The sequence below is a fragment of the Gracilinanus agilis genome, chromosome 3, assembly GCF_016433145.1.
Source record: "Gracilinanus agilis isolate LMUSP501 chromosome 3, AgileGrace, whole genome shotgun sequence".
Taxonomy (NCBI): Eukaryota; Metazoa; Chordata; class Mammalia; order Didelphimorphia; family Didelphidae; genus Gracilinanus; species Gracilinanus agilis.
The window spans coordinates 592,100,648-592,127,716 of record NC_058132.1 but is presented as its reverse complement, the minus strand read 5'-3'; positions in this window follow the sequence as shown (position 1 = coordinate 592,127,716).

Below are 27,069 nucleotides of genomic sequence, written 5' to 3'. Positions count from 1 at the left end.
ATGGAGAGGAACTGGAAGGGTTTCAATAAGCTGAGAAGGCAATAGAACTGTAGAGGGGAAAGGGCTTAGGAAGCAACCCCTCTTTCTCCTCTCTTCCACTTTTGGTTCCGTTAACAGATTTCCTCCTTAAAACAGTAGAGGATTTCAGAAAAGGAATAGAGCATCTAGAATTCACTTGAAGGTTTCAGCCTGAAAAGGGCTGAGGTGGTACAAAATGGACAGTTAAGTGGGTGGGGAGGTTGGAATGAGGTAACTTTGCTGAGGTTCATCCAACGTTCCTTGAGACCTTCTCTTGCCATTATCCTGCTGCCTAATGTTTTTTTGGGGGGTGGTGGTGGTGGTGGTAGTGGGGAAAGGACAGAATATTATTCAAAGTTAACCCAGTTTAGAGAAAGCCTGGTTTAGAATTCCCCTCCCATCCCATCCCTGGTTTATAGCTAAATGCCTGGTTAAATCACTCACTCTCTCTGAGCCTATTTCCTGCAGGTTTTTGTAAAATGGAAATAATAATCTCACTTGCCTTACAAGGTTCTTGTGAAGATCAAATAAGGTAATCAGGGAAAGGGCTTTGCCAACTTAAAACCCTGGATAAATGACAGTGTAGAGAAACAGGGGCTTGGAGGCAGAGAGACCTGAGTTCAAATCTGATTCCAGACACTTGCTAGCTGTGTGACTGAGCAAATTAAGTGCTGTCTGCTTTGATTTCCTTATCTGTAAAATGGAGATAACAAGAATACAAATCTTCTAGAGTTATTTTGAGGATCAATGAGATAATATCTATCTACAAAGTGCTTTGCAAACCTTGAGGCTTTATATTAGGATAGCTATCATCTTTATCATCACCCATATTTATTAGACAAAACTTTGGCTCTGGTGTTCCCAGCTTGTCATGGGTTTCAAATACTGCCTCCTCCTTTTTGGTCCTCCTTCCTCTCTACCTTCAGTGGCTGAGCTGCTTATGTGCAATTCTGCCAGAGGTCACCTAGGAAGCTAAAAAGCTTTGTTTCCTGGACTTAGTTTTTCCACTTTCTATTGTCTTGCCTGTCATCATCCAAAGAAACATTTAAGTGTTTTTTTTTTTTGTATGGGGTTACATAATCACAAATAAATGGAGTTACAGTGGACAGATGAAGTATGCCCTGATTAACCTCTACAGGAAGCAGGAAATTTACCATACACTACTGGAACATAGCAATGGACCATGCTTGCAGAATTCGGCACTGTTTGGAATATAGAAATCTGCTGGCCAATTCTAGTTTGTTTCAAAGGTGGTCATTCTCTAGCCCCTGAGAGTGAGAATTTCTAATGAGCAAGTGAACAGAAATCAAGAGACTGAAAAAATTAGGGCTCCAGATTGATGAACCCAAGCATTTCAGTGCTATCTCTCCCCATAAAGTATATGTCTATACAATATCTTGACACTTGGACAAACAGTGGTATCATTAAAATGGGTGAAGGGACAGCCAAAAAAAATCTCTTTGGTTATTCAACAATAATAATAATAGTAGCTGGCATTTAAATAGTGATTTATGGTTTTCAAAGTGCTTTACATGTATTATCTCATTTGGTCCTCAACTACCTTGTAATGTTGGTGCTATTATTATCCTCATTTTTACAGATGAGAAAACAGACTCAAAGATTTAGCCACTATTCGTCCTGTATACTAAAGAGAATAAGGCTTTATTTAGAATTATATCTTTAGAGCTGCAAAGGATCTTGGGGGCTTTCAGATTAAAACCTTTTTGTTTTGTGAATGAGAAAGTTTAAGTGATTTGCCCAGGATTACACAGTTATGGAAATATCTGAGGCCAGATTTGAATTCAGAGACTTCTTGACTCCAATTCCATGTGCTACCTAACAGAAATAAGCGAACAGATCAATAATTGGATTTAGCCAATAGTGTTTGGGTAGAAAAGACAACTGGATCGAAGTAAGTGGACATGGATTTGATCTGGGCTTTCTCAATTACTGTCTCTTTGTCCTGGGAGGCAGCTGGACCTGGAGAGAGAGAAAGACTTGACTTACAATTTGGTTTCAGACACTAGCTATGCAACTCTGAGCAAAACCCTTAATCTCTGTCTGCCTCAGTCTACTCAAATGTAGAATGGGGATAATAATAGTACCTAGCGCTCAGGGTTGTTCTGAGAATCAAAGGAGATAATATTTGTAAATCTCTTAGCATAGTACCTGGCATAGAGTAGGTGATGAGTAAACAATTGTTTCCTTCCTTTCTCTGGCAAGACACTTAACCTACCTGGACTTCAGACCTTTCATCTGTTAATGAACAAGTTGAATGCCATGATTTTTAAAGTCTTTCACATCTCTAAAGCCCATGACTCTGGATTTTGTTACTTAAGACTTTTAGGACTCAAAGATACTATGCCACCCATTCTGTAGAATCAAGAACCAGAAAGATTCTTGAAAATTATCAAGTCCAAATTCCCTCCTTCACCTTCATTTTACAGATGAGAAAGCAACAGTGTAGAGAGTAGTTAAGTGGCCAGTGTCACACAGGTAAGTAAGTAAGTAGTTGGGCTGGGCTTTAATTCTACTTCCTTAGATTTCAGAACCAAGGACTTTTCCCATGGAGCCATACTGCCTTGACCACCAACTACATCATACCTACCTAGGTAAAGGGAGGGAGAAATCTTGAACTATAGACTATATAATGCTTTGAACCCCTTGGTCAAAGCTATTTTGTGTCATGCTCTCATGATTATTTTGAGTTGTGTTGGAAAAAAACCACGAGCGATTAAAATCCAAGGTAGTTCCCCAACTTTATAATAATCAATTGTTTCATTTGTCCATGTTCATGTGTCCAGGATTTTTAAAATAGTGAGCCATCAGATATGTTCTTGTCTTCATCTCTTTTTATTTATACTATTCACCCTCCATTGAAGATGTTTATAATAGCAGTCTAAGAGGGATGGAGAAAGACAAGAAGTTAAGGGTCCGAATAAATTTATTCCTAAATAAAAAGTTCCTAAATACTTAAGGGTCAACTGTAAGAATTACATTATGTCCTATCTGGAAGGTGCCTTAGAGAACACCTATCTAGTCCAAATGGGTCAAACATGGGGTTCATGGTTCCGTGATGTCTGTAACATTCCAATGTTTAGCTCCAACCAAATTAAAATGTAACTGAGAGGCAGCTGGGTGGCTCAGTGGCCAAAAAGCTAGGCCTAGAGATAGGAGGTCCTGGATTTAAGACTGCCCTCAGATACTTCCTAGCTGTGTGACTTTGGGCAAGTCACTTAACTCTAATTGTCTAGCCCTTCCCACTCTTCCGGAAACAATATGCAGTATTGATTCTATGATGGAAGGTAAGGTTTAAAAATAGCAAAACCCAAAAAGCCAAGGTAGTAGGTGAACCTGAGCTCAGGAACCTTTGGGACAGAGCAGGAGACACTTTCCATAGCTGTGTTTTAGAAGCAATTCATGTGAGCACTGAATTTTCTTTTTTGTAGAAAACCTGCCACCCAATGGAATTCAAGTTCTTAGGCATGCCTTCTTAAGCATCTACCTAAGCTCAGAAATATTGGCCCAGGTCAGAGAGTTCTACCATGGTAATAGCCATGGGACTCCTTCTTGACCCTATAGGTGACTCTGTCACGTGGTGAAATACAAGATTCCATTGTCCTTCTCTTTGCTTTGATTTTGTGGCTAAAGTTGAGATGAATGGCCATAAAATTATTTTGTTCTGAGGACAAAGCTACCCTGCTGTAGCTCTTCTAATGACCTCCCGTGGCAGTTCATTCACCAGGCTGACTAATGGCTGCAGAGGTGCGTGGGATTTCCCTCAGTGAGAGCTAAATTTAGTGTTTTCATTACAAGTGACGATTTATTTCCTCTCTTTAAAATTTCATCAGCTATTTCATTCTAAAGCTTCTCCCTGTGCTAAGGCATGCTTGATTTCCAATGAATGAGCTCATGGTTTTGTTTGTTAGTTAGATTTTTTTTGCAGCTGGAATGCTTCACTGGATGCAAGGAATGAAGGTTTTAGACTTCATGTTGGCCACCTCCTGGTTTGGGTTAAGTTTTCATCTATCTTTCTAGTGATGTTTTCCTTGGTTCAGCCATCAGTAAAATGTGAAGACTCCTCCTAGCACTTGACAGGCTCATGAAGCTTCTGGAGTCCTTCTCAGAATAGTGATTCTAAATGCATAAAATAAAATACCCAGGATTACAAATTATTAGATTAGATTGAATTCAGTTATTAGATTGAAATTCAGTTTTACATTGTTATTAAATTATTCATTTTACATTATATTTATATATAGTCATTATACATATATATTCATTTTATATTCAATTAAATAAATTCAGTTATTAAATTGTTAGCAAAAACAAATTCACAGACCCTACCCTAGATTGGATGGTCTCTGAGGACTCTTTCTTCTCTAACATTCCATATTCTAGGTTCTCATTTTCTGTGATTCTTCTGTATTGATACACCAATAAGGGTTGGGGGTGGAATGAAGTGGGAGACTTCCTAAGCTGATTATTCAATTCAACAAATGTTTACTAGCCTATAAAAAGTATTGGATAAGTCATTACAGGCAGTATAAAGGAATGTAAGACAATCCCTGCTCTTAAAGAGCTTATTACTTAGTTGAATTAGCAAGGAACAAGTGCAAGAAAAATTAAATAACTTAAAACAACAATACAAGGATACCGTAATATGAATTGCTAAATGAAGTGAGAGGAATAAAATGCTGTGAGGTCAAAGCATGAAGGCATCCCTGAGGACTAAAAAATTAATGGAGAGGAAGAAGTTGAACTGGGTTCATAGAGAGATTTACACACATACATATATCTAGCAAGTATTTCCCCATTACCTCTTTGTAGTGAGGTGAGCCCCAGTTCAAATTCTCTAAAGTTAGATGCTTAAATTGGCCTGGCTTACTAACCTAGAAAGCCTAGGAAGCCTCAAAAGGCTTTTTACTATGACTAGTTTGCCATTCTTCCAAGGACCAGCATGGTTAAGTTCTCAGATACCCACCACTAAGTGTTTCACCATTAAGGACTGATTTTTTTCCCAGTTACAATTAATGAAGATTATTAAGGCTCAGAAGGATAGTGATATTCATCGATGGAGAAAGTATCCAATAATGAAATTTTTTCTTACTCTCTCTCTCTCTCTCTCTCTCTCTCTCCCCAAATTTATTTGTATAAAGTAGGAATACTAATGAAGGGATAAGAAGATGTTGAGTGATAGATGATGAGCTCAAGGGCTGAGTGGATTCCCTTGCCCTGTAAATCTGCTTCCATATAGAAGATGCTGAAAAGGGGAAGTAGGTATAAAGGCACAATCTTTATAAAAAGGAAAGAATCCAAAAGGAATTCCATGCAGTGGACTCAGAAGGCAATCCTCTCCCTCATTTTGCCTTGGGTTGGGTTTACATCGAAGGACTTAGGATTTACTAATCTCTAGGGGATTTCTTGATTCACTTCAGGTTAGGTTATTAATCTATCTCTGCTTATACTCTTTTATACTCTTAACCTTGGGCTCATTAAGAAATACTTAAGATTACAACAAAAGTTTGTGATTTCTTAGGGAGGAGGAAGGAAGTGGGTTAGGAATTATAACTCTGATGTTTCCTTTCCCATGATTCAATTCTAGAGGCTTGAATGCATCTTCCATTTTCCCCAGACTGACCAGTTTCTTCAAGTCTCTCTTCTGTGCTAGCTTTGACTATTCAATGAGATTGCTTTCTGTTGAATTATGTTTGATACTGCATGACTCCATGGACTTAGTAAAGATGCTGGATTATTTTGCTATTTCCTTCTCCAGTGTACCCCCATTTTACCATTGAGGAACTGGAAAAAATAAGGGTTAAGTGATTTGCCTAAGGTCATACAGCTACTATCTTTCTTAGACTGGATTTGAGTCTGGTCTTCCTGATCCCATGCCCAGTGCTGTACCACTTAGCTGTACCTTTATTATGGGAAAGTGGTCACTAATTTGTTTTATATAGAGTAGAATAGACAATATAATAACAGAGGGGAGAACAAAGGGTAGAATGGCACAGTTTATTGGCTATAACAGTGGTCAGAGCTGTGTTTCTGAAGGTAGGAACAGAAAATGACCTTTTCTATTTTTTTTAATTAAAAAAATAATTTTATTCAGCCTCTTCCCTCCCCTCCCCACACCATAGAGGGCATCATCCAGCAAAATATGTAAATTATGTCTTTCTAGTTTTCACTTCTCAGTTCATTCTCTGGAGGTGAACATTCACAAGTTATTCTTCAAATATTAACTCTATAACTGTTCTCTGTTCTCTTGGTTGTCCTCATTTCACTCTTTATTATCTCATATAGTTCTTTCCAGGACTTAAAAATTATTCTGCTCATCATTTCTTATGGTACAGTATCATCACAATAATATGCCATAATTTATGTAACCATTCCTTAATACATGAACATAACCTAGATTTCCTTGCCACCACAAAGAGAACGTATAGGTTCTTTTCCTTTTCCTCTGATCTCCTTGGGATGACTTTTTCTGCTTATTTGCTTTCTCCTTCATGGGAAGAAGGGAGGAAGAGGTAATTCTCAGAGGAACCACTCAATTAGAAGAGAAATATCTTTCCCTGACTCAGAGACAGGGGAGGAGGAAAGGGTCTCTGAGGGGCCCTCAGTTTATTCAGTTCACCAATCATTGTCCTCATGAGTACATCAAAATACCTTCATTGGCCCCAGCAATAGTAATGTAGGAGCTTGATATAGCCTCTCTGAATGGAAGACCTGGGGGAACAGAATACCTGGTCAAACGGGCTTCTTCCTCCATGGCATCCACATAGAGGCCATCATATAAATTCTGAACACTGCCTTCTTGTTACTCTACTTCTAGTATCTTCTTCCCAGCAGTTTCTATAAACAGTCCCCCAAACTTCATACAGTTCTTCCCAGGATTCCAGTTCAAAAACACCAGGAATGGTGGGTTCTGGGGTTGTGTCTACACAGCAATGCTGGGCTACTTGTATATGTGAATGAGGGACCATGTGGTGAAGCAGTAAGAGGGTCAGCCTTGGAGTCGGGAAGACCTAGATCTAAGGCCTGTTTCTGACATATACTTACTGAATGACCCTAAACAAATCACTAAACCTCTCAGAGTCCCAGTGACTTCCCTTATTAAAATCTAGAGATACTAGATCAGGCAGTCATCCTCATTGGTTGAGGGAGTTTACTTACCAATGATCACAGGTATAATGAAAAAATTATACACACATGCAAAAAGTAATAAACAAGTGTGTATATATAAATTCACATATACATACAAAGAAGAATATATACATATGTGCTCATTTATGTTTTACATTATTTATGCACTTGTGTAATATGTTTTGTACTTTACCAATGATTTAATTGATATAGGGAAATCCTTTTTCTGAAATTTCCTTTACCAATGTTTATTAGCAGCTCTCTTTAACCACTATATGACACATGTTTATGTGTGTTTATACAGACAAATCTACATGCACACATACATATTGTTTGTCTTTATTTTTATTTTTTAAAACCTTTACCTTCCATCTTAGAATCAGTACTGTGTATTGGCTCCAAGGCAGAAAAGTGGTAAGGGTAGGCAATGGGAGTCAAGTGTCTTGTCCAGGGTCATACAGCTGGGAAGTGTCTGAGGCCAGATTTGAATCTAGGACCTCCTGTCTCTTGGTCTGGTTCTCAATCCACTGAGCCACCCAGCTGCCACCTTGTCTTTAGTTTTAGAAAAGGACCAATGCCATCACAGGATAATGTCTTAACTCATGCACGGATTGGATTTAAACGAGGCAGAGTTACCCAAAGTCATCATCTTCAATTTCTCTTCTAGAATCATTCAGGTCCAGTGGCAAGACAAAAGTCAGGACAAGTGGTGATGGCCTGGATGCAGTGAATGACTTTGACATCTTCAGTATCTGACCAATCTCTATATACTCCACCTAAGCAGCTTCCATCACCTCCAGGACCTTTGGAAGGAATTGTTCTTATCTATCCATTCAGGTAGGGGAAGCCTTCACACGCTTGGGACAGACACCCCCTCCCCAAACTCATTAATGGCTCTGAGGCCTCTCAATCACCCTTCATCTGGTTCAGCCCATCTGCCAAGATGGTTTTCCCAGGGAATGGCCATCGGTTATGCTATAGTTTCTTGGAACCACGGGTGATTAGGTGAAAGGTGGATGCCAAAGGTGGATGAGCAGCCCTCACACCAGAAGTATTGGTCCTCTCTAAACACCCCCCCAGACCCTTATACATACACATATATGATTCCCTTGCATAAGTGGAAATTTTGTACTTTTGAACTACATTCCCCAGAATTCCTTTAGTATTTCACACAATTCCTTTTAATCTCCCCACCATGTCGCGTGGTCATGTTTTGTATATAGTTGGCTGTAACTCTACCTCTTTATCCTCTTTTTCCCTCATTAGTGGCTGAGCTCTTTCCCTTTTTACTTTAGCTTTTTTACTTTAGTTATTATTAATAAATATTATGAAATAGAATACTTGGAGTATTTGAATATTAATTTTTAATTTTACACCCTTAAAGTCACATTTTTAAGCTATTAGAGGTTAAAACTATGCTAAGACTTTTGGGTTACCCTAAATATATATATGTATATGTGTGTGTGTGTGTGTGTGTGTGTGTGTGTGTATGCCTTTATGTATGTATATTTATGCATATGTATACATTTGGTCTTAAAGATCAAATGAATAAATAGATACCTGAATGCAAAAACCTATCATTCATAATTCCTCTCGCCTAAAGATTGACTGCAGGACTACTTTTTCAAAAAAAATGAAAATATTCTCCTCCCACCCACCACCATCACCATATTCTTTTCATTTGGCTTCATTAAAAAAAAAAATCTTAAGTGAAGCTTTTCTCAGAATTTAGCATAGTTCATCTTTCAGTGAGCAGTTGTGCAGGCCAGTTTTTAAATGGATTGGTTTGGGCACATGGACTTTAAGTTTATATGGTATGTCCCAAAAGTCTTAGTGCCATCTTTTGTCATTAATCTTAAGGCTGCACTAAGACTTTTGGAACACTCTATATACAAAGCGTTATAGGTCTGTCTATTGAGTGCTCGTTGTATAAAGACTTTGGGACAGAAAGGGAAGTCCTGTCCATCAGTAAGCTTGCCATCAAGTGGGGCCAGACAAAACATATACACGGGAATGTAGTCGTTAAAGATGGCCAGATGGCTGTTGAACTGGGAGTCATTATATATGGGCTTGCTTCCCAGTTCTGGTCCTTGGCTCTGTGATCTTAACAAATAAATTTTTGCAAGTTTATTCCATCTATCTGTGTATTATTTTTGTTAAGTCTGTGACTGGTTAGTTCAAGGAAACGGTCCTCTACGGATAAAATCATGGGGTCTGATCCTGGGTAAGGCAGAGAGAGAGGCGTTCAGACCAAACCTGTGGTCTGAAAGGGAGCCTGAATAAGAGTGGGAGTAGTAATCTCTGCAAATTCATCACCAAAAGTAGATACGTTCAAGGAGTCTGCCCTGGTGAAGATGGTAGATTGGTAGCTGACAAAGCATATTTTTTTTATTACGGTGAGGATAAATGGAGGCAGCTAGGAGGCTCAAGTGCCAAGTCTGGGATCAAGAAGACCCAAAGTTCACATCTGGACTCAGACCTTGCTTGCTTTGTGATCCTGGGCAAAAAACCTTAATTTGTCTTCATTTGCTTAATTTTTTGGAGAAGGAAATGGCGGCCACTTCAGTATGCTTACCAAAAAAATTCTAAAGGGAGTCTCAAAGAGTTGAATATGATGGAAATGACCCAATGGAAACCTCTCTTTCTTTTTTTCCTTGTCAGTCAGTGAATCCACAAGCATTTCTTCAATTCCTACAAGGTTCTAGAAAGTGTGCTGTGTAATAGGAGGCATATTGGGGGGGGAGCCCAACCCCTGACCTCAAGGAGCTTGTGTTCTATTAGGGAAGACAATTTTTAAATACACACAGCCTCCATGGAATTACTCGCTAGGACAGGGGTGATTCAGAGATTAAGTCTAATGATGAAACCTGAGCAGAGGAAAGGAAGCAGATGTTGGAAGAGGGAGAGAGGAGGAGGAGGAGGAGGAGGAGGAGGAGGAGGAATTCCCATCAGGGTGCCCGTTCCAAGCAGCTTAGGCTGCCTGTGTCACCTTCAAGATCAGGCTCTGGGTCAGTGGCTTTCCCCCTTGCTCAGGGATCTAGAGAATCCATACAGAACAGATGGAATAGGGGTGTTGCAAGACCCACTTAGATGAAGAATCTTACCTGGAAGACTTTACAACCATAGCTCATATTTCCATGATGGTATATGAAGCAATTTCTTTGAAACAATCCTGTGAGGTAGGTAGTAGAAATATTATTATAATCATTCTTATTTTACAGATGATGAAAAAATGAGGCTCCAAGTATTTAACTGAGCCACATTCATGCAGATATCAAATTTTTCAGCCAAGATGTGAACTCAAGGCCAATGTTTATTCTACTGTCACTCTGCAATATTAGAGAAATAGTCTAAATACATAACTATTTACATGAATTTGTAGACTTGAAAATGATTTTTAAATAATATTTTTTAGAATGGAAGAGCAGAAGACTTTTAGGGCAATAAGTATTAATAATGCATCTCTGGGGCCCTTCACAAAATGCTTTCCTCATAACATAGTGAGGTGTGTAGTAATAACCATTATAGTTCACATTTAGATAGCAGTTGAGTTAAATTCAACTCAATTAAATTCAACAATAAACATTTTAAAGTACTTAATTTTAAAAAAATGTATATTCTCAATAAATATTTTTTTTTCTTCCATCTCCTTCTGCCCTAATTTTTTTTTAAAGGAAAATCTGAGGCAGTTAGGTTGCTCAATATATTGAGAATCAAACCCAGAGACCAGAGTCCTTGGGTTCAAATCTGTCCTCAGACACTTCTTAGCTGTGTGACCCTGGGCAAATCATTAAACCCCCCCTTACCTAGCCCTTGCCACTCTTCTGCCTTCGAATCAAATACACAGAATTGATTCTAAGGCTGAAGGTAAGGGTTAAAAAAAAAAAAGGAAAACTAAACTCTTGTAACAAATATGCACAGTTAAGTAAAATTAATTCCCACATTGGTCAAATCCAAAAATGTATGTATTATCTATATCTTGAGTCTAACACTTCTCCTTTGTCAGAAAATGGGTAATATCTTATCACTGATCTTCTGGAATCATGTTTGGATTATGGAATCATTGTATTGATCAGAGTTCTCCAGTCTTTTGAATTTGTTTTTCTTATTCAGATGAAAACATATGCTTTATTACTTGTTTATTTGGGTATATGTTTTTTGGATTTTGGTTTTATAAGATTATTTGCTTACAAAAATGAATAACAAGGAAATGTTTTGTGTGATAATTCATGTATAGCTCAGATTGAATTGCATATCAGCTCCCTGAGGGAGGAGGGAAGAAGGGAAGGAGACAATATGGATCATATAACTCTGGAAAATTTATGTTTGTTAATAAACAAACAAATTTGTTTTTCTTTTCAACATTGTTGTTATTGTAGAAACTTTTTAAATTGTTCTCCTGATTCTGCTCACTTCACTTTGTATCAGTTCACCCAGGTCTTCCCAGGTTTCTCTGAAGCTGTCTCTTTTATTATTGCTTTTAATGAAATGATATTATATAATTTGTTTAGTTATCCCGCAGTTAGTGAGCACCAACTTAGTCTCTAGGTCTTTGCTACTGCAAAGAAGAATTGCTATATTTTTGTAAATATGATTCCTTTTTCTCTTTCTTTGATCTCTGGGGTAGAGAACTAAGATGTAATTGAGTAAAAAGCTATATACAATTTAATGACTGGAAGTACTTGTTCTGTTCAAAGAATTGTTCTAGGTGTGGGGATATAAAGAACAAGAATTTTTGTCCAACTCAATATCCTTCAAGGAGCTTATTCTACTGGTAGATGCAACAAGAAAAACATTAAAAAAAAAAAAACCCAAAACCCTTACCTTCTGTCTTGGAGTCAATACTGTGTATTGGCTCCTAGGTGGAAGAGTGGTAAGGGTGGGCAATGGGGGTCAAGTGACTTGCCCAGGGTCACACAGCTGGGAAGTGTCTGAGGCCAAATTTGAACGTAGGACCTTCCATCTCTAGGCCTGACTCTCAATTCACTGAGCTACTCAACTGTCCAGCTGCCCCCAAGAAAAACATTTTTTAAGAAATTGAAGGTAATTTGAGGAGACCAGGTGCATCGGTGACGTTTTCTCATTAAGAGTTCCTTACATGAATGAATGAAATCAAAGATCTGGTCCCCCCCCCAAAAAAAAAAAGATAATGGTTTATACTTCCATAGTGCTCGCAGTCAAAAGTCATTAATATTGTTCAGACTATAATCTGTGACTCACATGCTAACCTAAAATCGATAAAAAATCCCCCATATATTATTTTTAAATATCATAACAAACATACAGGAAATCAACAATTACTTTGTTTTTTTTTTTAAGGCAATTAACAATATTTTGTTGTTGTTCTTGTTAAAAGAAAGCCAGAAAAGAGAAAATCAAACCCTTCCCAGTCAACCTAGAAAGCAGCTCAGGTTCAGACGCTGGTGAAAAAGAATGAAATAGATCCTGCTTTCGAGGGTGCTGTTTGGTTTTTGAGAAAGTCAGCATAGAGAATGCAGGATTCCAGTTTCCATAAAATGCTGGGAGACCTGTCACATCTGATATATTTTAAACTGTTCTTGAAGAGAGCCTATTTGCAATACCATGTGGTTAGTACAAATTAGCAGACCCTGGGCATGAAACCCAGACATTTGAGGGAAATGATTTTCACTACCACACAGCAGTGTTTTAGATAATAATCATATGCCTATGCTGGGAGCTCTGGGTTTTCCCGCTGAGCACCCCTCAGCCTCAGTGGAATTACTCGCTAGGACAGGGGGTGGTCCGGAGGTTGTTAAGTCCCCTAATGAAACCTGAGCAGAGGAGAGGAAACAGAGGAGGGAACTGGGAGAGAAGAGTAGGAGGAGGAGGAGGAGGGNTTATACAAAGATATACACAAATTTATGCTATGTTGCAAATTATACAATACACTAAATAATATATTATTATATATACACATATATGAGTATATATAAAGTGAATGTAGATGTACATGTATTTTAACATTAAATATATCATGATATTTAATATATGAATGTATAATTATCAAATATTATAAATGTGAGTCAATGTATTTATTTATTTATATTGTAATAAATTTATATAGTAATACATTTATTTAATGATATTTAATATTTAATGATATATTAGGTATTATAAATTAATATAATGCATGTATATATTTGTATTATATAATTTATTCACATGTTTATGAATATATTTATGAATATAATATATTTATATACTTTATTAATATAAAACATTATATTTCAGCATCATTAATAAACAATAAATTATTTTGTGTTATATGCTATAATATAATAAATAAACATAATATAATATATAATATAAACATCTAATATAAGACAAATACTTAATCATTTAATATATTATATACTTTATGTATTTGTAAATATATTATAAATAATATATGCTTATATGTTATTAAAGCTTAAAACTCCACTACCTTTTGGAACCCCTTTATTTTTATTTTATTTTTTATTTTTGAAAACCCTTACCTTCTGCCTTAGAATCAATTCTATGTATTGGTTAAAAGGCAGAAGAACAGTCAGGACTAAGCAATGAGAGTTAAGTGATTTGCCCAAAGTCACACAGCTAGGTAGTGTCTGAGTCCAGATTTGAACCCAGGATTTCCCATCTCTAGGCCTGACTCTCAATCCACTGTCACTGAGCTGTCCCCTGGGACCTCTTTATTAACTCATTTGATCCTGGCAACAATCCTAAGAGGTAGTGCTATTATTATTGTTATTCCAATTTCACAATGAGCAAATTTAGGCTAAGAGAGAGAAGTGACTTGCTCAGGCTCATAGAGATATTAAGTGTCCTAGGAAGAATTTGAATTCGGGTCCTCCAGACTCTTAGTTCAGTGTTCTAGCCATGAAGGTACCCAAAATTCTTTGAAAAAGGCACAAAGCAGGGGCAGCTGGGTGCCTCAGTGGATTGAGAGCCAGGCCTAGAGATGGGAAATCCTGGGTTCAAATCTGGACTCAGACACTTCCTAGCTGTGTGACCCTGGAAAAGTCACTTAACTCCCATTGCCTAGCCCTTACCACTCTTTTCTCTTGGAATCAATACATAGTATTGATTCCAAGATGGAAGGTAAGGGTGGAAAAAAAAAAGACACAAACCATTGACTTAGAGCTTTTAGATGGGAGATGGGAGTAGGATGGTAGTGTGGTCTTTTCACAAAGTGGGCAAAATGCTTTGCTTTTAAGACTCTTAATGATCTTTAATTAGTGAACACTCACACCTCCTCCAAGGGATAGACCAGGGCTGATATCATCCTTTTTTTTTTTTTTAACAATCCATCAAAATGTCATTAATTTAACCAACCACAAGGTTTACGAAAATATGAGCCTCCCCCCTTCCCCAAGTAATCTATTTCCAGAATTTAAATGTTGACTTGCTTCCATTTCTTCCCAAAGACTCAAGCCCTTGGCATGCAATTTACAAATCTAAATAGTAATAACAACCACTCACACAGATATTATGCTTTATGGTTCTAGAACTGTCCTTAGAATGTATACTAGGTACAAAGTGTAAATATTATTTTTTTATTTTAGAGATAATAAAAATAGAGCTCAGAGAGCTGAAGAAACCTTCTCATCTCTACATGGCAGGTAAATGTTGGGGCTGATATCATCCTTCTTTTCCAGGTAGGGGAAGTGGCAAACCCAGGGAGGAGCTGAGGGGTTTGCCTCAACTTTCTCCAAGCCCAGGGGCAGTAGGTGGGTTCAGTTCTTGGCCTTATGGGGAGCCCAGGTCCTCCCATCCTGCCATCTCCAAGAAGCTTTCCAAGACGAAATCTCCTTCAATCTCTTTTCCTTACTTAGCGTTCTCCTGGTTCTTAGCTAGTCTCACTGGATTACATTAATTTTTGCATACATTGACGTATTTATTCTGGATGTGTGCTCTTGATTGGATTCATATTTACTTGTTTTGTCTCTTTTATCTTTTATAGTCCATAACCATCTGTGGTGAAAATTCATTAGGGGAGACGCCAAAAAGTAAAACAAAGTCTCCAAGCCAAAAAGAAATAGGTTTATTGAGAGAGGTCTGGTCTCACAATGAAGCCGGACTCCAGTTAGCAATGAAGACCCCAAACCTTGTGAGTGGCCTCCTTATATACCCCAAACCTTATACAAAAGAGACAATAATTTTTCAGATATATTTATCATTACCCAAGAATGAATCAATATAATCAAATGAATCAAATGAATCAAAATATAATCAATGAATCAAAATAAAACCTCGAGTAAAGGAGATGGAAAAATCAGATAACATGGACGTGTTTGAATCACAACTTCACATGGTAGAACATGGGGGGAGAAGTGCCAGAAAACTTTATGCCTGCTCTGTGATTCTTCTAAGAAATGATTTTTTCAGAATTAAGTGATTACTTTTTTTAGAAATATTTAATACTTACAATCGAATATTTATTCGGTTCCAACAGGACTGAACTAGTAATTGAATACTGATTCAGTTCCAAAAGAACTTAACTACTAAAAATGCTGAACCTCTAAAGGAATAAAAATGCTTCATAGAGAATCATATATGATTCAGATGCAGGAAGTACTCCAATTATCTTGATTATTCTGAGAAAAGTTCAAGATCTATGATCACAAAATAACTAAATTGGGAGGAAAAAAACCCTGCTGATCTAATATAACAAAATAACTGAATTTTGGAAAAACCTGCTGATATTGATGTAATCATGAGGAGGGTAGGGAGCTTCACATTCACACACCCCTCTCTGTATGTACATGGTTTGAAAAACATGGAAATTTAGGCACATAGGACTCAAATGGATAGAGGAAGCATGGTATGGTGGATAGAAGGCTGGACACAGAGTCAAGAAGACCTCAATTCAAATTTGCTTCAGATATTTCCTAGTTTTGTGAACTTCCCAGTGACTTAGTTTCCTCATCTGTAAAAAGAAGGGGTTGGTTGACCTCCATGGCTTCTAGGGTCTCTTCTAACTCTACAATTTAAAAATGATATAGACATTTTCTCCAACAGTGTAGATCTTAACCTATTTATGCCTCTCATTCTGTGCCACTTTCGTGTCTGTTATCTCATAAATTCACTATAAAAGGTCCACTCAGTATGCTAGGGGACCTTCCTTGCCTTTTCTTAATGTTGCACATGATACCAGTGGAGCACAAGAGCTGTCCATTAATTGTCCCTCTTACTTGATGACTTGCCCTCTTTTTCTCTTTCTTCTCTTCTCTTTTCTTTTCTTTTCCTTTCTTTCCTTTTGGTTTAAAACCATTATCTTCTGTCTTAGAATCAATACTATATATTGGTTCCAAGGTAGAAGAGCAGTAAGGACTTAGGCTGGTTATTAAGTGACTGGCCCAGGATCACACAACTAGGAAGTGTCTGAAGTCATATTTGAACCCAAGATCTTCTGTCTCTGGTCCTGATGTCCAATCTACCGAGCCTCTTACCTGCCTCCTGGCCCATCTTTTTTGATTATACTTTTCTCTGATGATAATCTCCTTTTCTCTAGTTCTTCTTCATACTTCCTTATTTGTTATAGCCTACACACATCCACCATGAACCTTTTCATTGCTCTCTACCTGATACCCCTCCTTAGGGGACTATAGTATTCCATTTCTCACAGACATACAACTATAAAATACTGATGTTCAAAAGTGGGGCACTGGACGGACAAAATTCTCCTTGATTAGAAATGGTCCTGGTTTGAATATGCTTCATACAATAGCATCAAGATGAACTTTCATACTCACATTTCCCTAAAGGGGAAAGTCAGGCTAAATTAATAAATGATGTCGAATAATTCTGACTTGCTCCCTTCAACTGCTTGAGAAAGTTAGGTCTTGATTTCCACTCCATTGTATGGCAAAAGTCAACCGTTTTCCTCTGTTTCCCCTGGTTGTCTTGCTCTAATGGCTCTGAAGCTTTCAGGGTAGAATTGTGTTTCCTGCCCTGTGAAGCATCTTTCTTTGCTTCTTCTCCCCAAGTCTAGGCACGCATAATCCCAAAGCCAACATCTGGAAGTCAAGCCTTCAAGTTTAGATTGTGGAACGTGCTCATGTTGGCCATCCCCCCATCCCAGGCTTCTTTGTTCTTGCTAAGGCTCTCTCTAATGAGGGAGCTCAAGAAAATCTCTACCTAGTTTCTGTCATTTGGAACTGACTTTGTCTGCTTACATCAATCATAAACCAAGTGGAAAGTGTGACTTGACTAGTATTGATTCAGTCCATCATAGCTTCTTCTGTAGTCTTCTCTCTCTGCTCCCTGGATTGACATTTTCCTCCCAACCCACACTCATTGGTTCTAATCATCTCTTTCTAGGGCTTTATTGTAGATTTGGCTTTTTCAGTGACAGCTTAATGAAAAGGTACTTACATTCTCCTTCTTTCTCTACCCTCCATTCCCTCCAACTTCTGATCCACCTCATGTGAACTCACTCCAATAAATGGGATGCTTTGCTTTTCCTCAACCCACTAACCTCCCCACTTGCTGCTTTAACGGTTGAAATCTGGAAATAATTGACTCACCCCAGCACTTATTTCCATAGCTGAATGAACTTGTCTAAATCAAGTTGTGGTCTCTGTTGCTCTATTTGCTACTTATTTTCTGAATTCTAGGATGTCTTTCTTCTGCAACCCTGCAACCCATTTATTTGGGTATATTTTGTTTATTCAATGTGGGTGGTTGCCAATTTGAAAAAAAGAAGAAAGAAAATAGTCAGACATTGAAATTCATTGTCTGAGTAGAGAGAGAAGGGACCAAAGTCATGAAAAAAAGCTTTTTTTTTTCTTTTAAAATCTTTACTTTCCATCCAAGAATCAATACTGTGTATTGGTTCCAAGGCAGAAGGGATAGGCAATGGAGTTTAATTGACTTGCTCAGTGTCACATAGCTAGGATATATCTGTGGCCACATTTGAACTCAGGAAATCCTATCTCTAGGCCTGGCTTTCAATCCACTGAGTCACCTGGCTGCCCCCAAAAAGAAACTTTTAAGATTCCTGTTGGAATATGATCATGCAAAAATTCAGACATGGCCAACTGGAAATAACTCCCATTTATTTGTCCCAATCCCATCTAATCCAACCCAATCAGTATTTATTAAGCAATCTACTATAGTATGTAAATTGCTAAGAATATAAAGAAAAAGAGTAAAATAGTCCTTATCTAAAAGGAGCTCATATTTTACTGCTTATTTTGAGAAAACAATTTTGTCATAATTACTTTTTTAGGCAGATAACAAGCTGATTCAAATTTTTCTACTAGTACTCATCGGTGTGAATAAAGGAGATGTGATCGTTGATTTTTATGAGAAAATATTAATGCTTGTAACATTTTCCATTTAGTATATTAATTATAAGATTACATACATATAATATTGTTAGAATAAATATCTGTAAATAGACTTACTTGTTTCTATTTTGCTGCTTGACTTTTCTAGACCCCCATAATCTGAAGGTGTGCCATATCTTAGGACGACTCCTCAGAATACCATTCATAGGTTCTATCAATGAGCTCAGGTCTCTTAAATTTTCATCTTCAAATTAGTTTGGAAAACGGAGGTCTTAGCTATCAATGAAAGTCTATGAGCATTGTGAATAATCATTTAGGAGTTCATGCCTGTGACTTCACTGGTTTAGAGAACACTTAATTTAGAAACTTCCTCCATTTAATAAACATTTATTAAGTACCTGCTTTATCCAGGTACTGGCTAGGATGCAAAGAATAAAAAAGTCCCTGCCCTTAAGAAGAGGAGAAACCCCATGTACTCACATAAATAAATAAAAAATGTATTCAAAATAAAAGGCAACTAGGTGGTAAAGTGGATAAAGTGCAGGGTGTGGAGACAGGAAGACATCTTTCTGAGTTCAAATCTAGTCTCAGATATTCACTAGATATGTGACTTTGGGCAAATCACTTAACCTTATTTGCCTCAGTTCCTCATCTATCAACTGATCTGGAGAAGGAAATGGCAAACCACTCTCCTATCATTGCCAAAAAACCCCTAAATGAGGTCATGAAGAGTTAGACATGACTGATCTTCAATACAAACTAAAAACAAGGTAATTTAGGGAGTTAATAGTGAAAATAGCATTAATAATTAGACCAGGAAAGACCTTATTTAGAAGATGGCACTCAAGTTCAGCCTTAAAGTTAAGTAGAAATTCCAAGAAGTCTAAGTGAGGATGGAGACCATTACAATCATGGGGGACAGACTATACAGTCAGAAATGGAATGTTATGTCCCGAGAGTAGAAAGTCAGCCAATTCAGCTGGAACATGACAAGAAATAATAAGAATTTAATCCAGAAAGATGGATTAGAGTCAGAGTCAGAAGGGTTTGACTTTAAAGGCCAAAGTAGATTGTGTTTGATCTTAGATGCAAGAGGCAACCGATGGAATTGCATAAGTTGGTAGATTTTAGCCATTCATTTGCTTAAAAATGTTCATTTGACCTTGATGTAGAGGAGAGCAGAAACTGAGGGCAGGATGACCAATTAGTGGCCTGTTATAGTCATCTAAGTGAGAGGAGAAAAGGAAAGAGTCACCCAAGTAGCTGTCTTGTGAGTGGATAAAAGGGGACAGTGATGTTCAGGCTTGAAACCAGTAAAGGAGAAGTAAAACTTAGTATATCCTCTGCCTCCCACCATGAGGGGAAAATATAATAGAGAGTAAAGAAGTGAGGATAAATCTTTGGATGGGAACCTAGGGGACTGAGGGAGTGGTGATGGTCTCAACAATAGTAGAGAAGCCAGGAAGATAGCTGGGTTTGAGGAAATAATGACTTCTGTTAGGGACAAGGTGATTCAATGGAATACTATAGCATAGCTGTTCAGAAGGCATTTGGTGACATGAGACTGGAGTTCAGGAGATAGAGAAGGAATAGATATGTAGATTTGGGAGATAACTTCACAAAAATGATAATAAAAACCATCAAGGCTTATGATAGTGGGTACAATTTTCCTCCATATTCTCCTGTTGCCTTTCCCATTCAATAAGCTACAATGAACCCCTATTACCTCCAGAATCCATGATCAAATCTTTTGTTTGGCTTTTAAAGACCTTCATGATTCCACCTCTTCCTGCTTTCCTAGTCTTCTTCTGTCTTATTCTCCTCCACAGGACCTCTGATCCAGTGATAATGGCCTCTTTGACATTCTTCATACAAGACACTCCATCTTCGGGACTCCATACATTTTCACTGGCTACCTCCATTATCTAGAATTCTCTCCCTCCTCACCTTCATTTCTTGGCTTCCCTGGCTTCCTTCAGGTCCAATGATAAGGTAAAAAGCTTTTCTATATCTCCCTTTAGTGTTAATACCTCCTCTCCATTAATTATTTTCATTTCTGTCCTATATATATCTTGTTTGTACAAAGTTGTTAGCATGTTGTCTTCTCCATTAGAGTGTGAGTTCCTTGAGGGAAAGGACTCTTCTTGTCTTTCTTTGCAACCCCCATGGCATGTAGCACTTTAAAAAACAGATAACATGTAGGAAGAAGCCATGAGTTCTCCTCTAGGAAGCTGGCAATAGAAGTGAGTAAGGATATAGAATGACAGCTTGATGGGATGTCAGGATCAAGCAAAAGTTTTTTTAAAGTATTTTAATTTTTTTCAATTACATGTAAAATTTTTTAACATTCATTTTTTAAAATGTTGAGTTACAAATTTTCCCTCTCCTTCCTTTCCCCTTCATTGAGAAGGCAAGTAATTTTATACATGTTATACATTTGCAATCATGCAAAACATATTTTCATATTGGTTATGTTATGAAAGAAAATACAGACTTCCCCACAAAAAAAAAAACCAAGAAAAATAAGAAAGTATGTTGTCTCCTTGTGAACTTCTTGAGAGTAGATCCTGTTTTTGCTTTTCCTTGTATCCCCAAGTATACTTTTTAAAAATATGCATTCAGACTTCATCAATTCTTTTTCTGGAAGTGGATAGCATTTTTCATCATGAATAGTTAAGAATTGTCTTATATCGTTGTATTGCTGAGAATAACAAAGTCATTCACAGTTAATCATGATTACAGCATTGCTGTTAATGTTCTGCTCATTTCACTTTGCATCAGTTCATGTCTTTCCAGGATTTTCCAAAAGCATCCTGCTCATTGTTTCTTATTGCACAATAATATTCTGTCAAAATCATATAACATAACTTGTGTAGCCATTCCCCATATGATGGACATCCTCTCAATTTCCAATTCTTTGCCGCCATAAAAAGAGCTGCTACAAATATTTTGGTACCTATAGGTTCTTTTCCTTTTTAAAAAAATCTTTTGGAGATTCAGACTTAGCAGTGGTATTACTGGGTCAAAGGATATGCACAGTATGCCTTTTGAAGTAAAGGTTTCTTTTAAGGACGGGAGAGAAATGGAAATGTTTTTAGTTATCAGGGGAGGGAGAAGAGCCAGTGGCTAAAGTGAGGCTGAAAATTAAAGAGAAGGGATAATTGAACAGGTTTATTCCTCAATAAATTGTTGTTGATTTGAACAAGGAGAAAATAGGGGATGATATTGAAGGTATTTGATGTGTTGAACTGGGGAGAAGTAGTTCACAAATACACTCAGTTTTCTTTGTAAAGTATGACCCTAAAGTCCAGAATTAAAAGGGAGAAGGAAGAAATGATATAGCAAATTTGAAGAAAGATGAGGTTTGGATCATATGCCATGGGGAGGGTAATGAGGAGTGACTTAAACCATGTTAAAAACAATTCTATGCAGCATTGAGGACCCAGAGAGATTTGGGAACATTTGTAATGGATCCAGTCAAAAGGGTTGCATGATTTCATACATCAGACTTCAGTGTTTTGCAGGTAGGAGCAGAGAAAGAAGAACCTTGGGGTTAATTCATGACTGAGGAGCTTGTAAAAGGATGATTAAGAAAGAAGAAGGGGCATGATTCAAGGGCACAAGTTTATTCAAGATTTCGAAGGAGAGAAATGATTCAAGAACAGGAATGATAAGCTGAGAAATCAGGGAGGGGTGGTGGTTAGAGATTGTGGTGCTGATGAAGAATAGGTTTAAGGAGGGGAAGGCACAGTGAGAGATAGAAAGCAAAGAGCTACCAGCAGAGCAATGAATTTTGGAGTTCTGTAGCTTTGAGGTGGAACAGGTGTATGAAGTGAAGGTGCAGGTCATGAGAGATGAAAAAGCTAATGAAATTGGGAAGGTGGAGACAGCATTGGAAGGAGTTTTTACCTAGACAACCTTTGACTCTGAAGCAGAAGGCTCTAAGGAAGAAGAGGACCAAGATACTTTTCTTAGCAAGTCTTAAATAATCAAGATGATTTCAAGTCAATGTTCATACTGTATCCTAGAGTGACTATTTGGAATTTACAGCAGATTGGCTTCTTTTTCTTTTCCCAAATACTTCTTGTCCTTCTGAGATGGCCCTACTAAAAACTTAGGTTTTCTACCTTCCATAAACACTGATTACTATCTATATTATTGTACCATGTGGATGCTATTGTGCAAGACCTAAAGAGGTGGTTAATGACTTTAACTATTCCTGGTAGGTAGAAAATTCCAGCAACTAATTTTTTAAAAATTAAGAATATTACTGAATGTTTTTATTGAGCATGGATCCCATCTGACAATGGAAATGGGATGTCCACCTCAGGAGGAAACCTGTGGTTCTTCTTGCCTTTATTTCAGACACATCATCAAAAAACTAGCCCTGTGATGGGTTAGTAATTTTTGGCCCCAAATTTCTCTTCTTAGATTGTTATTTTGTGATTACTTCACTGCTATAATGAAACCATTTTCATTAAACATTGTCCCTATCATATTATTTTCTTCTAAAGTAACAGATATTAAATTACTTAATAGGTCTTTAACCATAAGCAGTGCTGTAGCAGAATTTTTAAAGTGTGTCTATGGCATCAAGGGACTAATTTACACGGTGTAACTAAGTATCAGATGCACATTTTGTTGAACTCATTCCTAGCCCTTTCAAACACCACAAAGATGGGAATGTAAATGAAAGTTATTCTTGTGGTGTGGATAGGAAAACTACCAGGACTAAACACCAGGATGAAAGATTTTTGAAGATACATCATACCCTTTGGCTTTTTCATCCTGATAATCCAAGTGGAAACTATTGGCAGCATCTTGGATATATAGAAATCTGGTGGGAATCTAATTTGTCTAGGTGACTGGAATTTTGCTCCAGGATGTCATATTTTCAAAGAAGACGCTGAAATTAGAGGGCGTTCACAGAGCCAGTTGTCATCCAACAACATAGAAATAATATAGTTTAGTACTTAGTTAGCCAGAATAATTACTTAAAATAAGAAGTTTCTGCCTGTTCCTATTGATTTCCTGCCCTCATCCTTCCCTTCCTACTTGGACTCAAAAATTCCTCATTATGGTTCTGAACACTAGCCTCTCTACTTTATGAGAGAGGAGAAGGCAGGAAGAGAAGATCTAAAGTTCATGAGCTAATTCTTTCTGAAAAATAATCTTCTAGGGAAGGGAGAAATATCAAGTCCACCTCCATAATGAAGAAAACTTTCTATGACTAACCCAGTCTACAATACTTTTTTCCCTTTTTTGAATTCTTATACCACTCACTTGACACATCTTGAGATTTAGAACTGGATAAGATCTTGAAGACTATTTTCTCTAAGTTCCTCATTTTATTTTTTCTTGCCTATAAAACTATTTTGTAGAATGTTAGATATAGACAGCATATTTAGATATAGCATTCTACAATTCCCTTATTTAAAGAACAAGGATACTAAATCTTAAACATTAAAAAACTTAAGCTTAAGCCCATAAAATTTAGTGGAAGTCCTGCATTTTAAAGATGAAGACTACAAGCCCTAGTGGCTTATCCAAGGTTAAAAGCATAATGTTGAGTTCTAATTCCAAACCATATCTCCTGGGCCCAAATGAAATGCTCTTTCCACTAAAGGAGACAGGCAGAGAGAAAGAGAGAGAGAGAGAGAGAGATGGATCAATTATATGGATTGCTCATCTAACTACATATAATAATAATAACCTAGGCAAAATGACTTTTCATTCACTTTTTATACATGGAGATGGTTAAGCTTTAAAAAAACCAATTTGGTTTTCATCAAATATTTGACTATAATGTTTTGGGACACCAAAGGTTTTGAACAACCATCTGAGAATGGGAGCATTGGGAGAAACTATAGAACCATACAGAATCCCACCTATTTTATGGCTCACAAATTACTAGTAAATTATTAAATAAATATACTTTATTGTCATACCTGTCATAATCTGAGAAAATTTTAGCATATTTTTGGGAGATCTCCTAATTGAGAAAGGTCATTAAAGCTGAATTTTATTCAACCAAGAGAAATGTTTATTTAAAAAAAATCAACAAATAATAGATAACCCAGAATCCTGGATTCTCTTCACCTGACAGTCAATTTATAATTGTGAAGCTTTGGTCTGTTGTAAAAAAAATAACCTGCAAAAAGTTTTCCCTTTTCATGCTTTCTTAATTCATCCTCTATGCATTTATAAACAGTTAGCTTATGATTTTATGGGTTGAGAAACTAATTATTTGGGTTACTAGTTGCTAATATCTTAGTTACTTTTTGGGGGGGTTTACAATGAAAATTTATAATAGTTCCTATTACTATTCGATTCTTTCTTTAAGATATTTTGAAATTTTATCCTTGTTCCTTATTTCTCAAGTATTTAGGGAACTGAGTCAAATTTATAAAAATAAGAGCCATTCCCCAATTGTTAAATGGTCAAAAGACATGAACAGGCAATTTTCAGAAAGAGAAATCAAAGCTATCTATATTCACAAGAAAAATGGTCTGTATCACTATTGACTGAAGAAATGCAAATTAAATAACTCTGAGGTGCCACCTTACACCTATCTGACTGACTAACATGACAAATAAGGAAAATGATAAATGTACTGCTGGTGAAGTTGTGAAATGATCCAACCATTCTGGAGAACAATTTGGAACTATCTAACAATACTACTATTAGATATGAATCACAAAGAGATCAAATAAAAGGGAAAAGCACCTGTATGTATAAAAGTATGTATAGCAGCTCTTTTTTTGTGGTGGCAAAGAATTTGCAATTGAAGGGATGCTCATCAGCTGGAGAATGGATAAACAAGTTGTGATATATGATTTTGATGGAATATTATTATGCTGAGAAGTGATGAGCAGGATGCTTTCAGAAAAACCCAAAAGGACTTATATGAAATTGAAGTGAGCAGAACCAGGAGAATATTGTTATACAACAAAAACAATGTTATATGATGATCAATTCTGAATGATGTATTCTCAGCAACACAATGATCTAAGACTATTCTGAAGGACTTATCATGAAAAATGCTTTCCAAATCAAGAAAAAAAAAGATGGATTCTGAATGCAGATTGAAGCACATTTTAAAACTTTCTTCACTTTTCTTTTTTTTTTGTCTATATTTTCTTTTACAACATGGCTAATATGGAAATATGTTTTGCATGACTATACATGTGTAATCTATATCAAATTATTGCCTTCCTGTTGAGTGAGTGGGGAGGGAAAGAATATGGAATTCAAAACATTTTTAAATGAATGTTAACATTTTTTTCATGTAATTAGAAAAAAATGAAATAAGAAAAAATAGAAATTGAGGAAATGCCCATCAATTGGGGAAGATTGAACAAGTTGAGATATATGATTGTGATGGAATACTATTGTGTTATAAGAAATGGCGAGTAGGATGGTTTCAGAAAAACCTGTTCAGATTTATATGAACTGAGGCAAAGTGAAGTGAGCAGAGCTAGGAGAATATTATTCACAGTCGTAACAATATTATAGTGAGGATCATATCTGAAAGAATTAGGTAGTCTGATAAACACAATGATTCAAAACATTCCAAAGAATCAATGGTGAAAAATGCTATCCACCTCCAGACAGAGATAAATCCTGAGTGCAGATCGAATCATACTTTTTCCTATTTCTTTTGTTCTTGCTTATTGTTCTTTTTCACCCCAGTTTTGTTAATAGGGTAATATGTCATGCATGATTTCACATGTAAAATTGATATCATATTACTAGCCTTTGAAATGGAATTTGAAGCTCAATTTTTTAAAGAATGTTAAAAATAAATGATAAAAAAAAAACAAAACTTATTTTTGAATACATGTAATTTTGCCACCTCCAATAAGGACTTCTATTTACATTTATTCAAATCCAAGTACTCTTCCGACTTGATTTCCCTAAGTGGTATTGCTATTACTTTGAAGAGCATATCATTTACTGAGGAAATGAAATCTAAATGTGGTATCCCTAATAATGAGAACAGACTACCAATGAAATGCTGATAAAATAAATTCTATGTCACATCTGTTTGTTGTTTGCCCTTCTAATTTCGTGCAAAAATTGGTACAAGGGAGGAAGAAACTGTTTGAAAATGTAGGTAGGGATATAGAAAATGGTCTTGGAATGACCTGGCTTAGCTAGATCTTGTGCCAAGCTCTCTGTAGGGCCTCCCTTCCCCAATGCCTTTACATTGTTTTGTGAGGCAACAATATTCTTTTGTTTTATGTTTTCTATAATGAGTTGTAAAAGTTTTATCCCCTTTATCATTACTGCCTTTGTGGGTTACCATGTGTCTCAGTTTAGCAAGGAAGTTAAACTGCTGATTAAGGTGGTTCTTATATGCTTCATTATAATGGATTATTCACTGCTTAAACTCTTCTAAGGAATAGAGAAAAAGTCAATGTCTTTACTTTTGTCCATTTCCAGTTGTTGTTTTTTTTTAACATTAGACAGCTTACTTAAGTAGATTGGATTATTGCTACTGTACTTGCATATAGTGTTTTCTTCTCAGTTTTACCTTTTTACAACTTTTTCAATGTTAACTTTAGTCTTTGTTTTAAACAATGATATGACTGCACATAAATAGCAATCATTT